Below are 14140 nucleotides of genomic sequence, written 5' to 3' on the forward strand. Positions count from 1 at the left end.
TTTTCTATGATTTATGTAGTCAGAACACTGACCTATAATTAAGTGTACTTGAGAGTGGTCTCCAGTTAATTAAATGCCGTGGAGTGTGTAGGGTGCGCTCTGCCAAAATTCCACAGGAAAAGGCCATTCCTAGGTTAAATATCTAGGAGGGGCCCTGGATAAGTCGTCAGTGCTAGTCACATATGACTGCTAAAGCTGTTAGGGAGAATAAAAATGAATCTCTCTCGACTATTGTCTGTAAAAGAATATAAAATTAGTCTTGTATAATTTAAGGCTATCACTTCAAAAAGCAATTGTCTCATTTGAGGCATGCCCCGGTTTTGAACAACTGGTAGAGCAGATTTATTATCATATGGAGACTAAAATTAAAGTCTTGTCTTCCTTCCTCTCTTTATTTTTGCTCTTTTATCTTTCTCTGTAACAAACCTCCATTCTCTGCCAGGAACAACTAGTCGGCACTCGGTTGGATTTCATGCTTGTGAATTGTGTGTTAGGTTCAGGGCAGTAGGCTGGGCAGGGTCTCTCAATACAACAAACTCTCTGGCCCCCACTCAGGAGCCAGAAATTGCTTGTAACTCCAAGAGTGAAGTTCAGACTTTGTCAAACTATCTTGCTTTTCATCGCTAGTACCTTCAAGAAACGCCTCCACGCCTAAAGGCACATACGAGTGGTCTTCAAAAGTTTCATGGGAAATGCATGTGAAGAAAAACGTATGCATACATTTCAAAATGGGCCAATATTAAAATGAGAATAGGGCAAGTGGTAAGGTAGCCTTCCCAGTGGTGAAACATGAATTTGCTCTTCACCTAAAATATTAAATATCGGCAATCATATATATATGTAAAATCCACTCCGTACCCTTTTAAAATTTCATGGCAGCCGTGCAGTTCCCATTGGTAACTGAGGTTTTCGAGAGAGCTGTCTGTTTTCCGTTTAGTCTCCTAGGGTTGCTGTGCCTGAAGGTCTCATTTTAGGGAGTATCTGCCACCTTCATTATGCCACAGGTAAATATTGTTGGAATTTGGAGGAGACCACATAGTGAAGTTTGCATCTGCTAGTTCACTTCCCAAATGCCTGCAATAGTGGGGAGGACATTATGGTATAAAACTAGAAGCCAAGGACCTAATCCAGTATGGTTGGCAAGAACCCAACTAACAGGACAAACGCCTGCTGTCTCTGAGAGGCTGGATTAGGAGGTGGAAGCTGGAATACGGAGCACAGCTATAAAATGAACCCAGGTTCCCCAGCATGGAAAGCAGGCGGCCTAACTAGCATCCACACCACCGTATAAAATGTACCTATAGGTGTATTTTTATTTCAAGCCCAGCAGACACTCATTTTCTCTGTAATTAAAGCAATTTAGACTCACCTCTTTAACTCAATTCTTATTTAAGTAGAAGCTTAGAGTTCTATATATGATTTGGTAAAATGTAGCAGTTTTTATGGTTTTAAACGTTTTTAGGTGGATGAATCTTTGTCATTAAGCACTTGCACGGTGTTGTGCCCCATCGCCACTCTGTTTCCTAAACTTTCTGGTTATTTATAACAGTAACTTCTCATTTAAAAAAAATTAAACTTTTCTGCTTCCCAAAGCTCCTGCTGACATCCATTCTACTTATGTCTCTGTAAATCTGCCTATTCTAGGAAACTCATCAGAGTTCAATCACATAGTGCTTACCATTTGTGTCTGGTTTATTTCACTCAGCATGTTTTCAAGTCTCATCCATGCTGTTGTTTGTGTCAAAATTTCACCCCTTCTAAAAGCTGAACAATAATCCATTTGTGTATGTATAGCTATCACATTCATCTGTTGGTGCGCATTTGATTTACTTCGAATGTTGATGTACAGCTATCTGTTTGAATACCTATTTTCAATTGTTTTGAGTACATATCTAGAATTAGAATCCTGGATCTTGTGATAATGCTGTGCTCAACTGTATGAGAAACTGTCATACTGTTCAATATTGTAAAACTGACAAATGCAAACTGCATTAAATGGCCCTTTTAAATCCAAGTACTTACTTCCTTCTATATTGCAGTAAACTCGGTCTCTTCACTTTTTTCCCTAGACAGTAGTCATTGGGTCAGAAAGTCGAGTTTTTCCAAGATACTTGAATTGAAAAGTTTCACTGATATGAACTTCTATCAACACTTAGCATTTTTCAAGCCTACATAACTGCACACTTTAGTTTCAGATTAACTGCTATTGTAATCACTAAAATCCTAATTCCTTTATGAGAACCATCACACTGGTTGAGCATCTTCTTGGAAAATGAACAGTTGCACTCCTTTCATTCTTTGAACACTGGAAATTAATTTGTTAGCATACTTGATTTAGGTTCTACCTAAATAGGTCTTTGCAGTCATACACTTGTGGTTATATTTTGATCATAAATGATACAAAAGCATGTTGAGGAATAAGTATAAAACAGTCTACACACAAAGATAACATTTTGTGCCATGTTTGCTTTTCCTTAAAAAGAAATTCACTCACTTGACATAAATTTTGATGCCCAGCAAGACAATGTCCTCTTTCACTAAAGCACATTCTAATGTTACTATGCGAATGAACTCCAGGGATGACTGTAAAGATAAAGTGCGCTCTGGAAGCCTTCATTGTTGGTTTTAGAAGAAAAATGGCACTGTTGGCAGCAGTCTAGACACGTTTCCTTTAATTGGTGACAATGGTCTGTCTGCAAAGGTGTGGTACACTGTTTGATCTTTTCATAGCACAAAAAGGAGTTTCATTTGACAATTTCATACCGAATAGTGCTTTCTGTTCAACTGTGGAAATAATGGGAACAGCTCAGTGGGTGGGAACTTCATTAGATCCACGAAGACTTCGACTATGGATACAAGTCCATGATGTTGACAATGTGGATGAGGACAAGGAGGAGTTAGGTTTTGTGTTTAAAATTGAAATTCTGTTTCCTCTTACTTTATGATAGAAGATGGGGATAAGAAAGATGATTTAAGTGAAGTGCCTGGCTAGGTTACAACTCCTGCCCCTCCATTCAATTCTTTTCCTATGTCTTTTCCTTGTCTTGTATCTCTGGCAGCATTGAACTGGATGCCATTCTTTATGGAGACCAAATTGAGTCTGTCCTTAAGGTAACTGGGAACTCAAAACTTCACATACACACACTGGAGGAGAGGCATGAGCAAGTTACTACCAAGGTTGGCAAATTGGACTTGGCAGTCAATAGGCCCTGGATATGGAGTCTGTACTGTCCCAAATGGTTTTGTCACCTTGGGCCACTCACTTAGCATCTTGGAGCATCATGTGTTCTCATCAGTTCTTTTAGGGAAATGAAGGAATTTAGGAAGAAAAATGAAAGCTAGGACTTTGAGAGGGAAGGCCCTTCAGGAGTTAACTGGGTTGCAGTTGCCCAAGGGACACCTAAGAGCAGGGCCAGCCAAGATTAAATTTTAAACTGCTTTATCATTCCATGCTAAAATAGAACTCCCCTTCCATCACTACTAACCAGGATAACAAAGTATTTTTTATTGGTGATGCTTTTGAATTAGGGGGTGTTAAGAGAAACAGAGCTGCACTTTTGCACCAAGAAGCTGTGGAAAGAAAAGTCATAGAAGGTTATAGAGGATAGGGAAAGTTGTCAGAACTAAAAGTTACTAGGGGAACTAGAGCCTTCTTGGGTATCTTTGAAGATAGTGAGCTGACTTGGAATTACCAGGTTTCTTTTAATTTAAATGATATTCCTGGAAAACGTTATTAAAAGATGTTTTCACGCAGTTGGAGAGACAATCACAATAAAACACTGTCTTCTAAATTGAATAGCCATCTCTCCATACCTGTGAGTGACTATTCTAGGACCCTCCCCCTCCAGATACCAAAAAATCTCAGAAAATTAAAATGCTGTAGTATGTCCACGTAATGTATACATATCCCCCTGTATACTTGAATTCATCTCTAAGTTGTAAGTACTCTGTAAATAGCTGTGAGGCTGTATTTAAGTAGTAATGAGGAAAAAGTGTAATACAGATGGAGTTTTCGAAAAACTGCCTATTTTATTTTGAAGGAGACAGAGCATACTTTTTAACTTGCCTGCTTTTTCACTTCCCAAAGGCCCATGACAATTTGGAATGGGCTAGTAGGAAACCAAGACCCAGGATTGGTACTGGGGTCTCATACATGGGTGGCAGGGACCCAAGTATTTGAGCAACCTTCTGCTACCTTCCAGAGTGTGCATTAGCAGGAAGCTGGGTGGGAAGTAGAGGTGGGCTGATATCCAGGCACTGTGATGTGGGATGCAGGCTCCCTACTTGGCACCTTAATCTGCTCACCAGGATGCCCACCACATCAAGTTTTACTTTCAGTATTTCTATCTGCAAGTGCTTTAACTCATGGATGTAGAACCCATGGACCTGGATAGCTGATTATAACATGGTGGAAAATTTTCTGCGGTATCCATATGTAACCACTTGTCGGTGGACTGTAGGACGTGTCACTTGGAGCCCAGTGCTTAAGGGTTTTGAATCCAGATTCCAATCTTTTATTCTGAAGCTACAGAAAGCTATATCTACATAAAGTTAGCTTGCCCAATTTACATGGTTATGAGGCCAAAAACTTCAGGATACGTTCCAACTTTGAATTTATAACTTTGTATCTCATCAAAGTTTCTCATGAGAAAAAGTATGGCTAATTTGAATCCTCAAGCTGAGAATAATTGCTTTCTTCCCACCACAAAGAGGAAAAAAGTTGGCTTTGTAGCATTAGACTGATACTGCTACATTGATGTGGAAGTGTGCTTTTTTGTTGTTTGGGTCCTTGTTCTTATAGATATTAACATTTAAGAGTTAGCTGTGAAATCTTGAATAAATAAGTTATTTTTTCTTCAAACTGGGATCAACTCCTGATTTCTGACTGAACTTAGACATTGACTGACTTCAACTTCTCACGTATGCTGTCCTAGCATTATGTGCTAGGATATGAGTGTAAACCAGACAGAGCTATGCTCATCATTGTTGAGACTGGGAACATACCATTCAGAAAACGGCAATTATGGGTTTAAATATGAAATGGACCTTGTGGTTTGTTCTAGCTCACAGTTGGAGACAATGGCATCCTGATTTCAGGAAGTGGCTTAGGATGAGCACAGGTTGGAGCAATTCTGAGATTAACAGTCAAGAAAAACTTGATGGCCACCTACAAAAGCTTAGAAAAATCAGATACAAAGAATACAGGAATATGACAGCATAGTAAATAAAGGCATAGAGTTAGGAGTTACCTGCCATTGCTGCTCTTTTACTTTTATTTAATATAAATTTCCAAAGTATAACTTATGAATTATAGTGGCTTTTCCACTCATAACCTCCCTCCTACCCGCAACCATCCCATCTCCCATTCCCTCTCCCATCCCATTCTTCATCAAGATTCATTTTCAATTATCTAATATACAAAAGATCAACTTAGTCTATACTAAGATTTCAACAGACTGCACCCACAGACACACAAAGTATAGAGTACTGCTTGAGTAGTAGTTTTACTGTTAATGACCATGATCAAATCACATCTCATCAGCTTACTCAACTGTGAAAGCTCTAGTTTTGAGAGTTTGGTGGGAATCAATGGGTATGTGCTGTTAGGTTGCAAGGTAGCTAATAAATATTATAATCAAGAGTTTTAGTGTTGATAAATGAGAAATGAAGTGTGTTCAAGGTGATTCCTTCTGTTAAATTATAGATTCAATATTAGATTTGTGAACCCTTTGGTATTTAGCTCCATCAGTTAGCCACCTTTTCTCATTACCTCATTCTTTAACCACCTTTTTAAAAATAAATGAGAATAGATCTGGGCTATCATAAGTTACAGAAAGGCCAACATTTGGAATAAGGATTTAAGGCAACACTAGCAGAAAGGCAATTAAATGCACCCCAAGGTGAGAGTGGCCTCTGTGTAGACCAAATGTATAGAGTGTAGATCACGAACTATTAGTAAATGATGCCAAGAAAAAGGCTTGACTTAGATTCCTAAATCAGGCCATACAAAAGTGAATTTTGTTGAGGTAATCTTAGTTGCTAGCCCTAGTTTGTAAAATTCTTTGGAGTTGAAGGGGAGAAATAGTAACCAAAAGCATCACATAAAACAAACTTCTATTTCCTTTTATTGCACTTGGTGAAGGTTATTAAGAATGTAATTCTTTCTGCTTGCTATGTGATTAGCAGCCAAACCTTTTGGGGGTAAATTTCCATTGCTACGCTCTTGTTATTGTAAATGGAATTTGCATGCCTAATTCTCTTCCCTCCATATTGAATCTATACCCCTTTAGGTCTAACGGCATGCTAAAAATGATTCCAAACCTCCAATGTTGATTGTGGGCCATATGTTAGCACTAATTATATAAATGAGACTTGGTGGAAATGTGACATGCTAAGCACTCTGAGCTTAAGGAATTATCTAAATGAATTCTAGCTTGAGTTAGTGCTAGTACAGGCAAGGAAATGCAGGCACAGGTTTTGAGCAGATGTTAACAGGTCTGCCTGGCTCTTCATTGTCTTTATTTGTCTAACTATAAGGACTGCTGATGGAACATTGTGTCAGAATATTTTAGGGTGCCATTTTCCTTGAATTGCATTTTATACCTACAGATGGACCCATTTTCTGAATAAACATAGTGGAATGACAGAATATCAAATGTCAGGAACTGTCGTATTCACATTTGAAAAGTTAGGATTCATTGGGATCAGTTCTCATGGGCATATGTCACGGAGACTGGAGACTTCAAGAAGGATTTCAACATTGGATAATATCTAAGTCTTCATTTTCAAACTGGGAGAAAAGGAATTGTTCTGATTCAAAGCAATGAGTGGAAATAGAGATGTAGCACTTTCCATACAATAATTCAGAATATAGAGCTTGGAATATGTTCATGGAAGTGACCAGGAAAGATTTCAGACCCTAAGTAGTGTCAAAATTTAAGTTCAACTTGCCCTTTTACTGAGAAATTGTGAAGCCCTGGATGGGCAACCGACTCCTAGTTAGAGAGTCTATGGGCAACCTAGCTGACATTACGGCTTGTCCCTCATAAACTTTGTGGGGTTTTACCCAGCTGTCTTCTCACGTATTCTCTACAGAGTTGGATTCCCTTGGGGTTATGAACTTCTTCTCTGGGTCCTCAGCCCAGTTCGTCATATATAGTGTTTTACATACAGTTACTGCTGAGTAACTTGCTGAAACTCAAGAAATATCTACCATTTATAGAAACCAAGTAAACAGCTAGTGTTTAAAGGTACCTAACTACTTACTGAGTGGCATCTTTATCCCCAGTAATATTAGATGAGGACTGTTCTTATTTTACAGATGTGGGAACTAGACCTAAAGCAAATCTTAAAACTTGCCTACAATCACACAAATGGATATGATAGAACTTAAATGTTAAACCGAGGATTGTCAATCCAGCCCTGTGCCGGTCATTGTTACGGCATATGGACTTTCTCTTGGACACTTCTTTGCTAGGTTGATTGTTTTCAAATCAGGTTTCCAAGAATATACTTCAGCACTGAGAATATTCAAAAATATACTTGAGCACTGATGAATTTCCTCAGGTGAGTTGAGTACTTGTTTTAGTGCAGTAATAGTCTAAGCAGGGTGAGTAGGGGCATGTTCTTGATAGGCTGGCTGGCCATATTGGCGGTAGTGTTTGTGATGTTAGTGCCAACTAGTGTTACATTGATGGAACATTCAGAGAGCAACAGAGACAGACTATGGAGATAATAATGTGTTTGTGCCAATGAAGACTCAGTGACATTAAAGGTTTTTGAGGGGTTTAAATGGAGAATGGAATGGAAAATAGTAACTTCCACAGGACATAAAGCAAGTAAAGCTTTTCTGCTATACCATGGGACTTGCACAATTTCAGAAGCCCACATGTATTTTGGGGAACAGTGACATACTTTCAGTGACTAAAAGACCTGTTATAAGTAGTTAATCAAATTTTTTACTGTGCACAGAAAATTTTAGGCATTTTAGTTTTATGCTTGTAATGCAGATTAGATAGTTCAGTTTCATGTTCATATTTATGTAATGACAAATAGAAACCATCAACATTAGAGAGAGCCATAATTAACCTTCTTACCCAGTATTTCCAATCTGTACACTCTGAGATGACAGTTCCTGAATTGGTTTTGTGTATCATATACTTCCTAGGGACTGTACTAAATGAAGATATTGGTGGCATATAAGTTCACACGTGTTGATAAGCATGTGTGCATGGGTTGCTTGTTCATACACATGAAACATGAGTGACAGAAGTGGGATTTGGAAGAGGGATATCTAACATTTCCTGGGACTTAATTCAAGCAACATTTAATGAAGCAGATTTCTCCCCACTGATGGCTGCTCAGGGTGTCTTGATGGTAATCCCTATAGTACCAAATAAAGATAACCTCCTGGAGCATATTTTTAGTGTCTGGTTTTTGGTAGTCCTCTTCTTGCCAGAATTCATCTGACACACCTGATCGCTGTAGCACCTTTGTACATTGGCCACCGAGCAAGCCTGAACACAATTGTATTTCTTGTTCTCCTTGACAATTTACACAGCTGTCAGTGCCATGATTTTTTTTTCTCTGAAGCTGAAGAGTTCATGGTTCTTAGGAATGGTGAACAGTGACACCAGTTCATCATAGTTCATTCTCTGCTTTCAAACTGAATTCATTCTCAGAAGCTGACCTGCCACTTTTCCTCTTGGAAACTCCTTGACACTCATGCATCAAGCTGCTTTGAGAACTCTAACCTATTAGGCATCACTGAAATTCAAGTGTTTATATACATGGTACACAGAATCTTCAGAATCAAGTCTTAATTCTGTGAACACTCAGCTAGTTCCTAGTGATCATTAAATAATGAGGGTGGTGGGAAATTGGAGACTGTCAGTATATAGTGAATACCATCATCTTTTCCTTGGAATGTTTTTCAAACATGGTGACCCAAGCATGGTAAGGCTCATGGGGAAAAATGAACTTACTTATGTAATTCACTGAAAAATATTACATTATGAAAGTCACATATCAACCTATATAATGTCTTCCTTAGGATTATATCATTCTTCTGTTGATCAACCCCATTGGGTTAAGTAGTGTTAGATGTACATTTTGTAGCAAAACAGACTGAGCTCATCAGTATATCGCAAAGATAATGCACCTCATTGTATCTTGGATATTAGATGTATGAGAAGTAGTTTCATTTTTAGAAACAGAATGAGTGTAAATCATGAAGTGAAGCCTCAGGCTATGAGCCAACATCTCCTCTACTCCATGGAATCATGTACATCTTTATTTATGATACCTAGGGGATCTGTTTTCATGGCTGCCAGGAAGGCTCATATATACAAATGACCTTGCATGCAATGGTTTGAGTCCAAGATTTGCCATCAGCCTGGTGGGGTTACAGTAGCTTGGTTGGTTTCATTACCCTAATAAAGCATGATCCTTAGCCATAGCATGCAAAGAGGAAAGAAATCACTTAAGGCTATTTGGAGATCAGGTTCACAAAATACAAGTGCAACCTTGCCCCAGTAGTTCTTTAGTGTCTCTGACTCTGGCTTTTAGAAAACTGGTTTAAAAACAAGGCAAAGTTATGCATGCTCAATAACATTACCTATTATCTTTTTGAAAGGTGACAATATGAATGACAGTATAATTCTGCTTCGAATGCTAGTCTGTGCCATCCAGAAAAGTCCCCACTTGATGCCATTGCAGTATGAGTCTATTTTGTTTATGCCCAAGGCATAACTGTCGAGCCAAATGGCCTTGAGAATTAGGCTCTGGCTACTGGAGGCCATTGAAGTGGCCCTTGGGAAGGAAGAACTGCTATGACCTGAAGTCTTTGGTGTGCCCATTGTGGGAACAAGTATAAGAAGGAAATTCCTTCCAGCAATGGAAAGTGTAGGCAAAGGGGAGTTGGAGAAAAGGTAATACAGAGAAGAACAAAATTCTGGGTTGAAATCCTCATTTCCCATCTGACAATGATTTCTTGATCTCTAAGATATGGAAAGTTGACTACACAGGGTCAGGATGAAGGGAACCTGAAAAAAATGTTGTCCATGCTTTGTATTGGGTCCCTTTCTCTCGGACTAGGGAACCTCTGTAGCTTCTTCCCTATAAACCCATCTTGAAGAAATTCAGGGGAAAAATGGGCAGCAATTCAGTGTCTTAGTGGCCCATTTATATAACCCTGATAATCGCCACCCTTATCTGATGCCAGTAGGGAAACACTGTGGCATGGTTTCTGCTTGTCAGAGCAAGGTTAAGCGCTATATCCTGGTCCACTGAAAGATGGAGCTTTCCTAGCCCTAGGAACCACTTGGCTATGTCACCAGTTGCCTCCTGGTACTGAAAACCTGTCTGTACTTGCTCCACCAGTCTCTAGAACCACAGCTTTCCAATAGCAAAACCACAGTTGAAACTTCCACTGTGTAGGGGCAGAGGGGCTTGTCTTGCTCCTGGCCTCTGGCAGTGGAAGCCTAGCTGTAGCTGTGGACTTTTTTTTTTTTAAATATGCATTGCAGAGGGAGCCATTGAGAGAGCAATGCCACAGAAGCACATAGTGTTCAGCTGATTTGGGCACTCTAAGAACCTCCTGAGATTATGGGAAATTAATTCCTGATATTAATTGTTCCAAATAGGTGGACCTCTATGTCACCTATTTGGAAAGGAGGTACTTGGCAAATTGCAGATTAAACAGGAAGAAAGACAAATGGTCAAAAATAGGGAGCTTAATAGTGACTTAAAGTGATAACATACTTAATATTTTTGTGTTCTCTCTGAGGGTATATCTCAAACTTTAAATATCACTATTAGAATTTGAAGTAAAAATTTGTACGTCTCAATTTCTAATCTAAAAATCATTTAGATAATTGCATGAAGGTAATTAAACTCATGGAGAAATGAAAAGATGAACTTATTTTGGTGCAAAATTTTTAGATTCCACTTGAAATTTCTCATAATACAACTTTACCATAAAATCTTATTTCAAAGAAACCTTGTATCTGCTAGTTCACACCCCCAAAACCCTCAAGAGACCCTGTCAAGAGACAGGGTGAGGCCAAGCCATAGCCAGGAGCCTGGAACTCCATCTAGGTCTCCTATTTAGGTGCCAGGGAGCAAACTGGTTGAACGATTATCCACTGCCTCTCTGGATGCACATTAGGAAGAAGCAAGATCAGAACTAGAGCTGATGGACAACCAAGCTCTTCCGTATGTGACGCTCACATCCCAAGTAGAGACTTCACCACTGTGGTGAGTATCTGCCCCTCCATGAACTGAGGAGCATTTCTGTGGTTCCCCTTAGACCTCAGAATCGGCAAGATGCAGTGGAGTAGTCTCCCATTCCAAAAACTGATTCAGAATTTGGATGCTTTCTGAATAGCTACAAGGTTAATTTGACTTGTTCCTTTGACTATGCCTCCAGTATCCAAGTGTCCAGTAAACTCAGAGTGTGTGTGTGTTTAAAATACTAACCTGGATTGGCACAGATGTATGGAACTGACACACAAGATTGACCAGCCAGCCATGTCTTTGTATCTTTGGATCACACCCAAGATAGAAGGAAAGGGTGAAGAGGCAGATTACAGCAGTTTCAACAGTGTGTAACGAAAATATTGAGCCATTGAAATGCTAATGTAGGTGAGCGTCACCTTGCAAAAATCATTGTTAGAAGGCAAGCCTAACCACTTGAATCACAAAGACTGATTTTTATGGGAGACTTCTTATTTTATTCTTTAGGTATTTCATTTTCATTCTGTGTTTTCTTTGGAATTAATAGAGCCTCTTAAAAACCGCTGTCTATAAATTTTCTCTCCTACATATGTCTCGAAACAGTTTCATTTCTTCATTTAAAACATTACAGCCATTTCAAAATGCCCTATTTTGTATTTAATTTCACCGTCTCATATAAAATACATGTTCTTCACATAATTATGTAAAAATGGGTTTGCCAATGCCCTAGAGATCCATATGATGGGCACATTATAGGATTCTAAGTAATAATAATCTCCTGTTTACACGAGACCTGATTTTCATGCCAGTTTTTTTTTTTCTTACATTTTAATATATCCAGAACACAGCTTTACTCAAATATGCGCGTTTATTCTGGTCCATGAAATGCATTTGAAATATCGTGGATGAGTTTGGCAGAAAACATAGCTAACGTCTGGTGTTTTAGAGGTGAACATAACGGAGTGAGACGTGGGAACCGTTGTTTTCCTGGTGGGTACCAGTGTAGTTCAACAAAGCCCAGCAGGGCTACTGGGAGACAGAAGCATAGACAGGACAGGAAAGGAAGAACAGAAACATAAATGAAAGATAAATTGGCCAAAGGAAGAAGACAAAAGGGATTATGTTAAAGTGAGAGTTGGCAACGATTTTTTTGGGGGGGTGGGTACAGGCAGAGTAGACAGTAGTGAGACAGAAAGGTCTTCCTTTTTCTGTTGGTTCACTCCACCAGTGGCCGCTGCGGCCGGTGCGCTGTGACCGGTGCACCGCACTAATCCAAAGCCAGGAGCCAGGTGTTTCTCCTGGTCTCCCATGTGGGTGCAGGGCCCAAGGGACTGGGCCATCTTCCACTGTACTCCTGGGCCACAGCAGAGAGCTGGACTGGAAGAGGAGCAACTGGACAGAACCAGCGCCCCAATTGGGACTAGAACCCTGGTGCCAGTGCTGCAGGCAGAGGATTAGTCTATTGAGCCGCGGCGCTGGCCTGGCAATGATTTTCAAAGTCTGTTCCCTGAGCAAGCAGTAGCTTTAAACTTGGTACAAATGTCCATGCACACCACTCTTGCATCAGAAGTGATGGGGGAGGGGTCTAGGAAGCTGTGCCGAAAGTCCTCCTGGTGATTCAGATGAGAAGGACCCGGCTACCTGAGCAGCTTTCATTCCGGGTGATAGCAGTCCTGAGATACTGTGTGTACATGGATGTTAAGGAAGGGCACGTGGCTCATTAGCAGGAGCAGGCAAAAGCAGAGATCGGACAAGAAGGTGACGGGCAGGGGAGATCTGTGGAAGTAGTGGATCCCTTGGAGCAAACGGTTTGAGATTACCCTTTCAGTGACATGGAAGATGACGTGGCATGGCAGAGAGAAGACAGAATGAACCACAGGCAAGGTGTGGAAAAAAGCTTGTCTGAGATTGGTGCATTCACTGGCATTACTCATTGATGGGCAGCTCCCTTCATGAAGTCCTTGCTGCCCAAGCTCAAAGTCACAGTATTACAAGGAGGGAAGGCAGAAGGGATATTCCATGTTGGAAGACGTAGACAATGCAGGGAAGGAGGGGGTTGGTGTTCTGGAGAATTGGGTATGGTCAAGCATAGAAAAGACTGCAGGAACCATGGCCAGAGACCAGGCCACATGTGGGATGCTCAGGAGGTAGGCTGAAGGCGTGAGACATCCAAGAAGAATTTCAGTAATACGTGTTGTCAGTAGGGCTGGTGAGAATTAGCATAATAAAACTTTTTTGCTGGAGGGGTGTGAGATAAACCCCAGGGACTAACTGGGGTCCTGTGGTAGCTGGGATCAGTAAAGTCATATACAGCTCCCTCCTAGGTACTTAGGGAGGGGCTGTGGGCTTTCCTGTGGGTTCTGACTTGCACATCTAGCTTTGATACCTTTGTAAAGGTCTCATCTGTAATTGGTGTAAATAAAAGCCGCATAGCCAACCGGAACTAGTGTCAACTACCCCAAAAGAAGCCGAAGATGCCAAAATAGATACACTGTTACTTTGCTCAGACTGCTCTTCCATGTTCATGAATACATTCAAGGTCACAGAACTCATCAGTTAACCTTGCTGGTAAATGAAAGATAGCTTTCAGTCAAGTGGGCTTTAATGAGAAGAGTAGTTGGTGTGAATTTGGATTGTTTAAATATGGTAATAGACCCTTGGGCATATATACATGCACTGTCATAATTTGCAATTATCATGACACCTGGCTCCTTTTGAGGTACATACAACTAATTCAATCTTAGGCATAACTTTCCTTATTGAATAATACTTGTTTAATTTTAAACAATACAGGGGGATGTGGTGTTATACTTTTTACCTTAAATTTGAGTTTCTCCTCAAATTTCTGTTAGACACAAAGCCCATGGTTTTATTTGTTTTTTGTTTTTTACCCTCTCAATAATTG

The 14140-nt window shown here is 40.0% G+C and overlaps 1 protein-coding gene across 22 annotated transcripts in view; it reads left to right on the forward strand.

Annotated features, from left to right (window-relative positions):
* RARB (retinoic acid receptor beta) overlaps positions 1-14140 on the forward strand; it is a 794145-nt gene that overhangs the window by 82854 nt on the left and 697151 nt on the right. The window contains exon 3 of one of the 22 annotated variants that reach the window (XR_016233351.1): positions 11111-11129. The exons of the other annotated variants lie outside the window; for them this stretch is intronic. The gene's annotated coding sequence lies outside the window, so the exon portion shown is untranslated. Of the gene's footprint in view, positions 1-11110; positions 11130-14140 lie in introns of those variants that run through there. 22 annotated transcript variants of the gene reach the window in all.

This window comes from Oryctolagus cuniculus, chromosome 4, assembly GCF_051225735.1.
Source record: "Oryctolagus cuniculus isolate XC-2025 breed Fujian yellow rabbit chromosome 4, ASM5122573v1, whole genome shotgun sequence".
In the NCBI taxonomy this organism is placed as follows: Eukaryota; Metazoa; Chordata; class Mammalia; order Lagomorpha; family Leporidae; genus Oryctolagus; species Oryctolagus cuniculus.